The sequence below is a fragment of the Aplidium turbinatum genome, chromosome 5 (genome assembly GCF_918807975.1).
Source record: "Aplidium turbinatum chromosome 5, kaAplTurb1.1, whole genome shotgun sequence".
NCBI classification, from domain to species: Eukaryota; Metazoa; Chordata; class Ascidiacea; order Aplousobranchia; family Polyclinidae; genus Aplidium; species Aplidium turbinatum.
This window is the reverse complement of record NC_137476.1, coordinates 35,367,623-35,379,039: the sequence shown is the minus strand read 5'-3', so window position 1 is coordinate 35,379,039 and position 11,417 is coordinate 35,367,623.

Sequence of the window (11,417 nt, the reverse complement as noted above, 5' to 3'; positions counted from 1 at the left end):
TTTTTGTAGTTAGTATCTCTTTTGTCCCGAACGCGTTAATGACGAAAAATAAAATGATTGATTGATGATTGATTGTAGCAGTCATATTTACCAGTAAACATCAAAAGTTCTTAACCAAAAAAGTTGCTATTTTTACTTCAAAACCGGCAACATTTACTGCCAGGGTTAAAATGCACTCAAAGATGCAATAACATCCCGATGAAAAAAAATGAAAGACTTTTGCATATCCTGCTCAGGATGTCCAAGAAAATGAAATAAGTGGCCTGTAGCCTATATAAGGTCACTGATGTTGATAAGCTTCTAGTTTTTGGGCAAAAAACAACCTCCTTCAAACTTGTCATTGATTTGGGCCAGTTTTTTGGTAAAAAGAACTCTCCAAAAAGCAGTGTCTCGCCACTGCCTGCAACCTTGCCAGTGGCAAAAGCTACACGATTGCTGGTACAGTGCTGCTGTCAAATTCAAAAGATTGATTGAAGAGCGCAAATTGGTCACTCTGAACTTGCAATACACTGCCATCACACATGCGCAAATCTCGGTGCTGGTTTAGCATCGGCCGCCTTGGTTAGTGACGTCACAAAAATGTGTGACGTCATGCAAAAAAACGCAACTACTTTTAGGAAGGGTGCAAAAACGCGGAATAGCAGTAAAAGCGGAATGGCTATTGATTTTTAAATATTTGTAGTGAATACTGTCTCCAGCTTTCTCATTTCTGCTTAGATAGTTGGAAAGCGCGATGCTTCATCTACCCGAATGATTTAATTGCCAAGGCGATTCGATCATTGTTCATCATAAGCCGCCACCCGTTTGCTTTGATCGGTGAATAGTGCCTCCACCAAATATGCTGTAGCTTTCTCATTTCTGCTCGGATTTTAACAGTTTTCCTATCGTTGGAAAGCATGATGCCTCATCTACTCGAATGGATTAGTTGCCAGTCTAAAGTAGGCATTATATTTATGTAGCGCTATAACTTAAACTTTACTATTTTGTACCAATTCTTAGCAATTCAATTTTTAAAATAAAACTACTAAACCAACACAAATTAAAAGGGTATGTCTTGCTTTATTAACCTAACAACTTTCACGTTTATATGTTATCTACAAAACGAGCAATCGTTGTTCAAACGTAACCGCTCGACGAAGCTTTTTACCAAAACAATGCAAACACAAAGCGATCAATTTCGAGTTCATTATACGCCGCCCACAGTTTGATGTGATCAGTGAATACTGCCTCCACCAAATGTGCTGTAGCTTTCTCATTTCTGCGCGGATTTGAGAAATTTTACCATCGTTGGAAAGCACGATACTGCATCTATCCGAATTAATTGGTTGCAAGTTTAAAGTATGCATTATATTGATCTAGCGCTAACTTAAACTTTACTATTTTGTACCAATTCTCAGCAATTCATTTTTTACAATAAAAATACCAAATCAACACAAATTAAAAGAATATGCCTTGTTTTATTAACCTAACAACTTTCACGTTTATATGTTATCTACAAAACGAGAAATCGTTGTTCAAACGTAACCGCTCGACGAAGCTTTTTTCCAATGCATTTTTCAAGGCGATTCGATCGTGGTTCAGTATAAGCCGCCCACAGTTTGCTGTGATCGGTGAATATTGCCTCCACCAAATATGCTGTAGCTTTCTCATTTCTGCTCGGATTTTAACAATTTTACTATCGTTGGATGGCATTATGCTTCATCTACCCGAATGGATTAATTACCAATCTAAAGAAGGCATTATATTTATGTAGCGCTAACTTAAACTTTACTACTTTGTACCAATTCTCAGCAATTCATTTTTACAATAAAAATACCAAACCAACATAAATTATAAGAGTATGTCTTGGTTTATTTATATATTAACTTTCCTATTTATATCTAATGCACAAAAGGAGCAATCGTTGTTCAAACGTAACCGGTCGACGAAGCTTTTACCAAAACAATGCAAACACAAAGCGATCAATTTCGAGTGTTCATTATACGCCGCCCACAGTTTGATGTGATCAGTGAATACTGCCTCCACCAAATGTGCTGTAGCTTTCTCATTTCTGCGCGGATTTGAGAAATTTCACCATTGTTGGAAAGCACGATACTGCATCTATCCGAATTAATTAGTTGCCAGTTTAAAGTATGCATTATATTGATCTAGCGCTAACTCAAACTTTACTATTTTGTACCAATTCTCAGCAATACATTTTTTACAATAAAATTACCAAACTAACATAAATTATAAGAGTATGTCTTGCTTTATTAACCTAATAACTTTCACGTTTATATGTTATCTACAAAACGAGCAATCGTTGTTCAAACGTAACCGCTCGACGAAGCTTTTTTCCAATGCATTTTTCAAGGCGATTCGATCGTGGTTCAGTATAAGCCGCCCACAGTTTGCTGTGATCGGTGAATACTGCCTCCACCAAATATGCTGTAGCTTTCTCATTTCTGCTCGGATTCTAACAATTTTACTATCGTTGGATGGCATTTTGCTTCATCTACCCGAATGGATTGATTGCCAATCTAAAGTAGGCATTATATTTATGTATCGCTAACTTAAACTTTACTATTTTGTACCAATTCTCTTTTATAACAATAATATTTTATACCAGTTTGAACAACGGTTGCTCGTTTTGTGGATTAGATATTAATGTGAAAGTTAATATATGAATAAACCAAGAAATACTCTTTTAATTTATGTTGATTTGGTATTTTTATTGTAAAAAATGAATTGCAGAGAATTGATACAAAGTAGTAAAGTTTAAATTAGCGCTACACAAATATAATGCCTACTTTAGATTGGCAATTAATCCATTCGGGTAGATGAAGCATAAGACCATCCAACGATAGTAAAATTGTTAAAATCCGAGCAGAAATGAGAAAGCTACAGCACATTTGGTAGAGGCAGTATTCACTGATCACATCAAACTGTGGGCGGCGTAAAATGAACACTCGAAATTGATCGCTTTGTGTTTGCATTGTTTTGGTAAAAAGCTTCATCGAGCGGTTACGTTTGAACAACGATTGCTCCTTTTGTGGATTAGATATAAAGGTAAAAGTTAACATATGAATAAACCAAGACATACTCTTTTAATTTGTGTTGGTTTGGTATTTTTATGGTAAAAAATGAATTGCTGAGAATTGGTACAAAGTAGTAAAGTTTAAGTTAGCGCTACATAAATATAATGCCTACTTTAGATTGGCAATTAATCCATTCGGGTAGATGAAGCATAATGCCATCCCACGATAGGAAAATTGTTAAAATCCGAACAGAAATGAGAAAGCTACAGCATATTTGGTGGAGGCAATATTCACCGATCACAGCAAACTGTGGGCGGCTTATACCGAACCACGATCGAATCGCCTTGAAAAATGCATTGGAAAAAAGCTTCGTCGAGCGGTTACGTTTGAACAACGATTGCTGGTTTTGTAGATAACATATAAACGTGAAAGTTATTAGGTTAATAAAGCAAGACATACTCTTTTAGTTTATGTTGGTTTGGTATTTTTATTGTAAAAAATGAATTGCGGAGAATTGGTACAAAATAGTAAAGTTTAAGTTAGCGCTAGATCAATATAATGCATACTTTAAACTTGCAACCAATTAATTCGGATAGATGCAGTATCGTGCTTTCCAACGATGGTAAAATTTCTCAAATCCGCGCAGAAATAAGAAAGCTACAGCACATTTGGTGGAGGCAGTATTCACTGATCACATCAAACTGTGGGCGGCGTATAATGAAACACTCGAAATTGATCGCTTTGTGTTTGCATTGTTTTGGTAAAAGCTTCGTCGAGCGGTTACGTTTGAACAACGATTGCTCCTTTTGTGCATTAGATATAAATGGGAAAGTTAATATATGAATAAACCAAGACATACTCTTATAATTTATGTTAGTTTGGTATTTTTATTGTAAAAAATGAATTGCGGAGAATTGGTACAAAGTAGAAAAGTTTAAGTTAGCGCTACATAAATATAATGCCTGCTTTAGATTGGTAATTAATCCATTCGGGTAGATGAAGCATAAGACCATCCAACGATAGTAAAATTGTTAAAATCCGAGCAGAAATGAGAAAGCTACAGCACATTTGGTGGAGGCAGTATTCACTGATCACATCAAACTGTGGGCGGCGTAAAATGAACACTCGAAATTGATCGCTTTGTGTTTGCATTGTTTTGGTAAAAAGCTTCATCGAGCGGTTACGTTTGAACAACGATTGCTCCTTTTGTGGATTAGATATAAAGGTAAAAGTTAACATATGAATAAACCAAGACATACTCTTTTAATTTGTGTTGGTTTGGTATTTTTATTGTAAAAAATGAATTGCTGAGAATTGGTACAATATAGTAAAATTTAAGTTAGCGCTACATAAATATAATGCCTACTTTAGATTGGCAATTAATCCATTCGGGTAGATGAAGCATAATGCCATCCCACGATAGGAAAATTGTTAAAATCCGAACAGAAATGAGAAAGCTACAGCATATTTGGTGGAGGCAATATTCACCGATCACAGCAAACTGTGGGCGGCTTATACCGAACCACGATCGAATCGCCTTGAAAAATGCATTGGAAAAAAGCTTCGTCGAGCGGTTACGTTTGAACAACGATTGCTGGTTTTGTAGATAACATATAAACGTGAAAGTTATTAGGTTAATAAAGCAAGACATATAATACTCTTTTAGTTTATGTTGGTTTGGTATTTTTATTGTAAAAAATGAATTGCGGAGAATTGGTACAAAATAGTAAAGTTTAAGTTAGCGCTAGATCAATATAATGCATACTTTAAACTTGCAACCAATTAATTCGGATAGATGCAGTATCGTGCTTTCCAACGATGGTAAAATTTCTCAAATCCGCGCAGAAATAAGAAAGCTACAGCACATTTGGTGGAGGCAGTATTCACTGATCACATCAAACTGTGGGCGGCGTATAATGAAACACTCGAAATTGATCGCTTTGTGTTTGCATTGTTTTGGTAAAAGCTTCGTCGAGCGGTTACGTTTGAACAACGATTGCTCCTTTTGTGCATTAGATATAAATGGGAAAGTTAATATATGAATAAACCAAGACATACTCTTATAATTTATGTTAGTTTGGTATTTTTATTGTAAAAAATGAATTGCGGAGAATTGGTACAAAGTAGAAAAGTTTAAGTTAGCGCTACATAAATATAATGCCTGCTTTAGATTGGTAATTAATCCATTCGGGTAGATGAAGCATAAGACCATCCAACGATAGTAAAATTGTTAAAATCCGAGCAGAAATGAGAAAGCTACAGCACATTTGGTGGAGGCAGTATTCACTGATCACATCAAACTGTGGGCGGCGTAAAATGAACACTCGAAATTGATCGCTTTGTGTTTGCATTGTTTTGGTAAAAAGCTTCATCGAGCGGTTACGTTTGAACAACGATTGCTCCTTTTGTGGATTAGATATAAAGGTAAAAGTTAACATATGAATAAACCAAGACATACTCTTTTAATTTGTGTTGGTTTGGTATTTTTATTGTAAAAAATGAATTGCTGAGAATTGGTACAATATAGTAAAATTTAAGTTAGCGCTACATAAATATAATGCCTACTTTAGATTGGCAATTAATCCATTCGGGTAGATGAAGCATAATGCCATCCCACGATAGGAAAATTGTTAAAATCCGAACAGAAATGAGAAAGCTACAGCATATTTGGTGGAGGCAATATTCACCGATCACAGCAAACTGTGGGCGGCTTATACCGAACCACGATCGAATCGCCTTGAAAAATGCATTGGAAAAAAGCTTCGTCGAGCGGTTACGTTTGAACAACGATTGCTGGTTTTGTAGATAACATATAAACGTGAAAGTTATTAGGTTAATAAAGCAAGACATATAATACTCTTTTAGTTTATGTTGGTTTGGTATTTTTATTGTAAAAAATGAATTGCGGAGAATTGGTACAAAATAGTAAAGTTTAAGTTAGCGCTAGATCAATATAATGCATACTTTAAACTTGCAACCAATTAATTCGGATAGATGCAGTATCGTGCTTTCCAACAATAGGAAAATTGTTAAAATCCGAGCAGAAATGAGAAAGCTACAGCATATTTGGTGGAGGCACTATTCACCGATCACAGCAAACGAGTGGCGGCTTATGATGAACAATGATCGAATCGCCTTGGCAATTAAATCATTCGGGTAGATGAAGCATCGTGCTTTCCAGCTATCTAAGCAGAAATGAGAAAGCTGAAGCAGAAATGAGAAAGCCGCTTTTATTTCTATTCCGCGTTTTTGCACCCTTCTTAAAAGTAGTTGCGTTTTTTTGCATGACGTCACACATTTTTCTGACGTCACTGACCAAGGCGGCCGATGCTAAACCAGCACCCAAATCTCTTGCAATACGTTTTCTGTACGAGGAGAGTTTTGGCTGAAATGTTTAAAAAATTTTGTAAAACTTGAGTGGGGAAAATTTCACCAGATTTCACCAAAAAGTTGTCTGGTTCCAAGGTCAAAAAGCTTGGCACCAAAGACCTCTAAATTCCACCAGAATTTTTTTATTTGGTATCCTGTTTCCCCATCTGGCAACGCTGTCTGACTGCGATCAGCCGACCACTCTAGAGATGCAGCGAACCCAAAATTTTTATCCGCACACCGCACCGCAACTGACTCATCTATCCGCGCACCGCACCGCACACCGCAATTTATCTGGAACTTTGACACTGCACCGCACCGCACACCGCAAATTACAAAATTAAAAAAAAATATTTTAACGAGTTATTGTTTAGAAAGTCAATTGTAGGAAAAAGCATCCATGGCATATAACTGGTAACCTAGTACCAATACAGTTGTGCACTAATTGGCCAGGCTAACCAGATCATATTCTCTTATCAGCAATGCATCTAAGTTCTAAGACATAATACAAACTAAGACAAATAGAATGTTCCTGGATCCAGTATCAGGACTTTTGAACACTTTTTGTAAGCAATAATGCAATTATACCGGTAATGCCAGTGGCTATATGAACTACACACACAAGAGTAAAACTTATAGCCTGAACTCACTGGGCTAACTGATATAGTAAATAATGCGGTAGTTGCGCTAGGCCTATAGCCTGGTAACTGAGCTTATCAGCTAGGCTACTAACCAAAAACATTCGTACAGCTTCCCTGACAAGCAAGCCCTAAAACCCTGTCAACTGCAAGCCATTTGCAATTTGCATTTGCACAGGGATGCCAGCGACAAATTTCCAATAAACTTAGATTGTGTGCTAAAAAAAACCCAGATGAGGCAAAAAAAACCCAGGTCCAGAAAATATGTAGTAAAGCGGTTAAAAAAACCTGCGTGTGCTTTCAGCACTATTTTAAATACTTATATATATAATTATACAAAATGATATCCATGCTTATGTTGGTATGGTAGTTAATATATAATGTAATATAACTATATATATACAAAAACAAGAGCTTGGTAAGCCTATATGGGCTCACAGCAAAGATTTTGGTTCAAAATTACTTTTAAGGTAAAGCGTCTAGCTAGCAAGGTTCAGTGTGTGTTTAACCAAAATTTCTAAAACTAACTAGATGTATGAGTGTAGGCTATAGGCTAGCCATTAAAGTTAGTTTTGACTTTTGAACTAAAATTTTTGCAGTGTGAGTTGTAGACTGCGGCTGAGGAGAATCATCATGCCTGCATACTGCTTACAGTTTGTTGTACAACTACGATAACTTGGTTCTTAGCAATAAACCCTGCTTAGCCTTTTTCATTTGAACTTAATGTTGAAAAGAATAACTCAAATTCACAATAAATAAATGTTCAGTAACACAAATAGTTGTACTACTCCAATTTTTAGTCATCCACATTTTCATAAAGTTGGATCATTTCTTGAGCATCCTGTACCTCACTGACTGCAGTAGCTGATGCAAAAAACATTACCGGTGCCCAGAGGTGGGCAGTAACTAGTTAAAAAAGTAACTAGTTACATAACTAGTTACTTTTTGAGTAACTGTAACTTCGTTACTTTTTTGAAAAAGTAACGATAAGCGGTAACTAGCTACTATTTTATCGTTTTTCAACAGTTACTAGTTACAGTTACTTGATTTCCGAAACAAAAATTGGTCGTTTGTTTTTCAGTTTATGGCAGTTTTTTTGTAGTGGTCAAATTATTTGTTTGGAAGAGATTATAGGCATTTGGCGACAAGAAGCGAGGTTGTGTACAGAAAGGAGCTGTGTAAACTGCGAGATAGGATTTTGCGGTGTACCAGCGACAGAAAGGAGGCCGCGTAAACTGCGAGGTAGGATTTTACAGTGTTCTATACGGATTGATGTCTGTGACGCCACAATCCGTTGTTTGTTCCCCCACTAAGCTGTCTGTTTTTAGAAATTTCAGCTTCTCCTTTTTTGTAAAGCGATTCTTTTTTTGTAGATTTTGGTTATATAGCTTTGAACACAGGTAGACGCGGTAGTCAGTAGTGGAAAATCAATATGGATTAGTTTTTGTCTAAAGTATCAGAGACTGAAACAAACCCCACTGGTAATGCCACCAATATGCCAATATCTGGACATTCTGCAATCAGAAGAGAAGGCATATATGGGCATGACGAGGAAAAGACTACAAGAACTTCGAAACAGCGACAAGGTGGCTGTCTGCCTGCCATTACAACCCGACTGTTGAAATCTTTGGAAAACAGATTTGGCCATGTTTTTGATGATAGTGACTGCCAGTTAGCTGCTGCTTTTCACCCACAATTCCGACTTTCTTGGCTTTACAAGGGTGAAGAAATTAAGACGCCTCTACATCCCTAAATTGTTAACCTATTACAGAACCACAGCAATTTCAACATCGACGATGCAGCAAGCAACAGCGACACTGATGTTGACAGGCATGCAACAGATGACTTTTTTGCTCTGTTATTTGAAAACACAAAATAAAAGGAAGTTAGTGCCGCAAAAATTTTAAATGAATTTTTTGAACGTAACCCAACAAAGGCAGTTGCGTCTGATGCATTCCCCAATGAAGCCATGAGGCGTTTGTTCTTGCGTCCACCCCGTTAGCTCAGTGGTTACGCGTCGGGCTCAAGATCACGCGGCGCTGGTTCGACTCTCGGGGTGTGCGCTTGAGCAACGCATTTCAGGACTGCTCTCCATTCAGCGGCACCTAGTGAATGGAATAATTTCTCCGCAACAACACTTCAACAATCGGAAAACTTCACTCTGCCAATCTCGGTAACCGGCCCTGCGTCAAGAGCCTCTACAAGTATGCGAACAAGTACCAGGAATAACCTATCAAGGCTTTGTCAGTCCGAGGATAAAGATTCAAAAACCATTCAAAAACCAAACCATACAATACCCCTATCCCCTCCAGTGCTGCTGTTGCAAGACTGCTCTCCCTTGGAAAGGATATTTTGGAGCCAAAGCAAGCTGGACTTAGCGATCAACATTAATTTTGAAAAAGATCTTTCTGAAAAGAAATTGATGTTGTGACTCTTCGTTCATTTTAGATACCCGTATAAAAATATTGACACGCTCTATTGCTTATCACGGAGTGTCCTGTGCATGTCGTTTTTTTCAATTTTTTATTGTTTTCAATTCGGTTGACGGACGTTTTGGTTTTGGGGTTAGATTATGGATTCTTAGAAGCATTATAGTATGTGGACAGCTAGCAGAGTGGTCGCTGTTTTGCAGTTAGGCAACAGCTACGAACAAAGTATCATCTTGCCCTTTATCATGTATTTTTTATCTTGTACTTCATAGAAAGAAGAATAGTTCTAGATCAGTACTCATATACATCCATTTTCTTTGAAAAGTAACTGCAACTAGTAACTGTAACTGTAACTAGTTACTTTTTAAAAAACGGTAACTGTAACTGAAACTAGTTACTTTTTGAGCGAAGTAACTGTAACTGTAACTCAGTTACTTTCAAAGTAACTAGTGCCCACCACTGCCGGTGCCTTATCATTTTTGTGTTGCAGTGTGGACCATTTATCGAAAATCCCAGTGCCTTAATACCATGCAAGCTCTGTACAAAGTTAAAAAACAAAAAAACCTAGATTTACCTAAATTTGAAATAAAAAAACTTAAAACCCAGATGTGGTCAAAAAAACCCAGATCTAGGTGGAAAAACCAAGCTCTGGCATCCTTGCATTTGCATAGCTTTCCATCTTAGGGTTTCCGAAGGGAAAAATAACTGATCCGTGTTTCCAATCTAAATTTGAAGTTTCATAGCTGATTCTTGAAAAGTTGAAAGTTTACGTTTACGAAAGTTTAATTTCTTGAAAGTTTACGTTTACGAAAAATTAATTTCTTGAAAGTTTACGCGGCAAGCGGCGCGGCGCGGCTTTGTCATTTCAACCTTCCACGCGGCGCGGCGCGGCACGCGGCGAAAAAGTCAAAAGCGGCCGCGTACGCGGCGCGGCGCGGCTTGCATCACTAGACCACTCTGCTCTGCAGCGTTGCCAGATGTTGAAAGCTGCTTGGCACCAAAAAGTAACTAAAATTTCACCAGATCGCATTCAATTTTACCAGATATTTAAAATACCCTAAATAAAGCAATTTCGCCTAAAAATACAAATAGTTTTTGACTTTTTGAGACATAAGACTAAAATGAAACGAATATGCAAAACATATGTTTTGTCACACATTGCATACACGGATTATAGCCTAACTGTAGCAGTCATAATCATCAGTATAAACAGCAAAAGTTTTTAACCGAAAAAGTTGTTGTTTTTACTTTAAAAATGGAAACTTTTACGGCCAGGGTTAAAATCAGGGAGTCGAACCGTTTGATTTTTCCGGTTCGGGTCCGGTTCTGGTTCAAAGATTGTTTCAAAATTAGGTTCAGTTTCGGTTTGGGTTCGAAGAATCTTAAAACCGGTTTTATAAGTTCCGGTTCGGGTCCGATAAAATTAAGCCTAGGCTTACTGTTGCCCAACTACTAACTAGCCCAATTGGGCGTGAAAACCGTAAGGTTGGCAACACTGATCTCAACACTGCTTTGCTCAATTAACTTGCCTTTTTTGTTTGTTGCACAAGTTTCAATCAAACTATATTGTCTATGATGTCACAGAACAGAAGTTGCTTACCTCAAAAAATTCCTCTCCAAAGCATCGATGATAGTGGATCGTGTATTACGGAATAGGCTATAATTCATCCGTACAATGTGGCCTCCGAGATAACAACATGCTACGTAGCCTACAACTTCACTTACCACAATGCGAACAATGACGTAATGCTGGAGTGAACCGCTTTTTTCAACCGGTTCGGATTCGGTTAGGGTTTAAGCTAACTCAAATTTTCGGTTCAGTTCCGGTTAAGGTTCAGACAAAATCGCACCAAAACCGGTTTACAAAAATCCGGTTCGGGTTCGGTTCGACTCCCTGGTTAAAATGCACTCCAAGATGCAGATGGCAGCAGTGGCCGAGTGGTTAGCGCGTTAGGCTCGCAGTC